Source organism: Amblyraja radiata, chromosome 12 (assembly GCF_010909765.2).
Source record: "Amblyraja radiata isolate CabotCenter1 chromosome 12, sAmbRad1.1.pri, whole genome shotgun sequence".
NCBI classification, from domain to species: Eukaryota; Metazoa; Chordata; class Chondrichthyes; order Rajiformes; family Rajidae; genus Amblyraja; species Amblyraja radiata.
Genome location: NC_045967.1, coordinates 25810530 through 25813654, shown reverse-complemented (window position 1 = coordinate 25813654; position 3125 = coordinate 25810530).

Here is a 3125-nt window from a genome sequence, read left to right as displayed (position 1 = left end):
AGAATCTATCTATATTTGCTTTAAAAATATTAATTGACTTGGCTTCCATAGCCATCCATGGCAAAGAATTCCACAGATTCACCACCCTCAAGAAATTCATTCCCATCTCCTTCCTAAAGGAACGTCCTTTAATTCTGAGGCTATGACCGCTAGTCTTAGACTCCCCCACTAGTGGAAACTCCACATCCACTCTATCCAGACCTTCAGATCCAAGATTCCCAAGGAAGGAATCAACAGGGATCTAAGGAGAAATTTAAACATCTAAAAAGATTGCCATGCATTTTGAAAGATAACATTGAAAACAATTCACATTTACTCATCTCCATACGTACACCTCTTCCTACATTCTGTTTGTAAGACCAATGACAGACATACGGGTAAGTGCATAAGGACCAATACATAGCAAACTACCTGCAGAGGTGATTGTGAAGGGCACAATGCATACCTATGCATTCAAGAGGTAAAATGTATAGGAAACTACATGCAACGGATATAGGTTGCTACATACTCAGAGTGGGATGCTTGCAGCAGAGCGGTCCTATACACACAACGTTATCCCGATGTAGAATTCAATTGGTGGGAACACTGGCTTTTCATTTCAAACATTTGTGTGTATTTAAACAGATGTAGCGCCCTTCGTTTTCAGACCTGTTCTGCTCATGAAGTGGCACTGGGATTGTGCATACTTGTGGTCTCATTCTGCAATGAAAATTCTGCTAGGAGCTCAGTTTCTACATTAAATTACCCCAAAAGCAGGCAAATCATTGCTATCAGGCTGGGTTATGGAATTTCACATCCGTAACATGCAAGGAACTATTCAGCCCTGAAAAATTCTTTGCATCATATTGTCAGTGCAAAAATCACCAGCTTAAAAGGTTTGATACATGTTAAGCCTTTGTTGTAATCTATCTTCACTTTGTTTAAAATAATTAATTGATCTTGGTGAACACAAACAAACATTGATTCAATTCTGCATTAACACGAGTGCTTCATCGCACTCACAGCTGAATTGCAGGGATCTGGTTTAAGCAGCATTAGAACTGAGGTGCATCCACACTTCAGAAAACCTTTGAATCAAAGCACTCTCATACATTAGATAAGTTTTAGACCAAAATGTTTCATTTGGAATAGAATACAATAATTCTGGGAAAGCCAAGTATTTTGTTTATATTAGAAAGCATTTGAGCAATAGAGATCAAAGCTAGATTTTGATTGCTATATTTCACAAATTAGAGATGATTTGCATAACAACCTGGCTAAGTCACATATCTCAATCAAACTGTAGAGAAAAATATTTTTGGAAGTCCTCATCAAACAACTCTCATCATAAAAAAAAGTTAAGTGGATGTCAATGAACAAATTTGCATTTTAGTAAGTGTATGGCTAGTTATTTTTCAGCCAAACTAAAACTAAACATTCCCTCAGCTTTAATGCTAATTAGGAGATTTCCCTTACTTCATAAATCTTTGTTAGCCAAGAGAAGAATCAATATGTTCTTGTTTTCACAGATATTCTCAACTAAGTACTGATAAATATGGACAATTCCCATTATAATGCTAGCTTGTCCATGAATGTTACACTCAGGTGCTTTCAGAGGTCCAGAATGTGTAAATTCAGGAGCATTGTCACCAATCAAAAATTAAGTTCACTGAGAGTAGCAAATCCCGAATGATATCTAGGCTAAACATGGGTTGGTTCTCCAGAAATGTCTCCTACACGTCACTACGGTGACATTTTTATTTGTGCTTACTGAGCAGCCATTCTATTGTCAGCAAGAAAACAGTTTAACTCCTTAACTGTGTACATATAAAATCTGAACTTCCATATCGAAGGTCAAATATATATTGAAAAATGTAATTGTTGTATTTTGGGATATGCATTATGGAGAATTATAAAGCTTGTAAATCACTGCACATATTTTGCATGGAATATTATTGGTGTTCTGTGATGAATAAATTTTCTGCTGTTCTATTACTCAAGCCTCAATTTAATAACCTATAAGCAAAATTTTGCAGATGCTGGAAATCAGAGATATGAACATAATAATGTTGGAAATACTTAATTTGGGCAGCGTCTAAAGTGGAAGAAACAGTTAACACTGCAGGTCTAGAACTTTTCATCGGGTGGAAGTTTATTTTTACAAATGACGTCCGATTTGTTAGTTTCTTCAGCATTTTCCATTTGTATCTCCAATTACCATTCATTCTTTATTTGCCCATTAAAGACAGGAGGGTCACCTGGTAGTATTTCTACATTCTACTGTATAGGCTCAAGTGCTTAGTGATTCCTTACTCTAGTGGTGGACCTTTGAAGGCATCTTCAAGAACAGAAGATTAGGGACCAGGGAGGGAATGGATACAACGTACTCCAAGATGGAATAGAATATCCGAACCTGGATTTTATCGCTTTGCGAAATTAGAGAGGTGGGAAATGGAACACAATCCTTCAACTCAACCACATAATAAACATACCCTCAATAAAGGTCATAAGCAGATTCCTGCCCTATCCAAATTCCTACAATAGTCAGAGAGAATATAGTTGTTTTTTTTAAACAGGTCAGTGAGGAAAAAAAATCAGATAAAATCAATTAAGAGATAAAAAGTAATGTCTGAAAAACTAAGTATAACATCCAATGCCCACCTTCATTCAGTAAATAGGCCTAATCATCATTCAAAGAATTTAAGAAGGAACTGCAGATGCTGGAAAATCGAAGGTACACAAAAATGCTGGAGAAACTCAGTGGATGCAGCAGCATCTATGGAGCGAAGGAAATGGGTAACGTTTCGGGCCGAAACAAAGGGTTTAAGAATAATTTTCAAAGTGTGATGCAAACCAAGTGAGGCAGATCTACTACTGGATGTTTATCGTATAGATTATACTGTTCAATTTTGGTTGAAGACTATCAAAGATTATTTGTGAGATTCTGAGAGGGTTCTGCTTCCTTCACTAACATGATCGCAGACACGCAGATAACTCCCCACTGAAATTTATCTGACTAATTTTTAGCTTGCAGAAGATTTTCTTTCTTGCTTTCCCCTACTTCAAGTGCAACAATCATGTCAACAATAACCTGACAGTTTACTTTCCATCTTCAGTAAGCTTTTTCTAATGTCAGAAAGTACCTT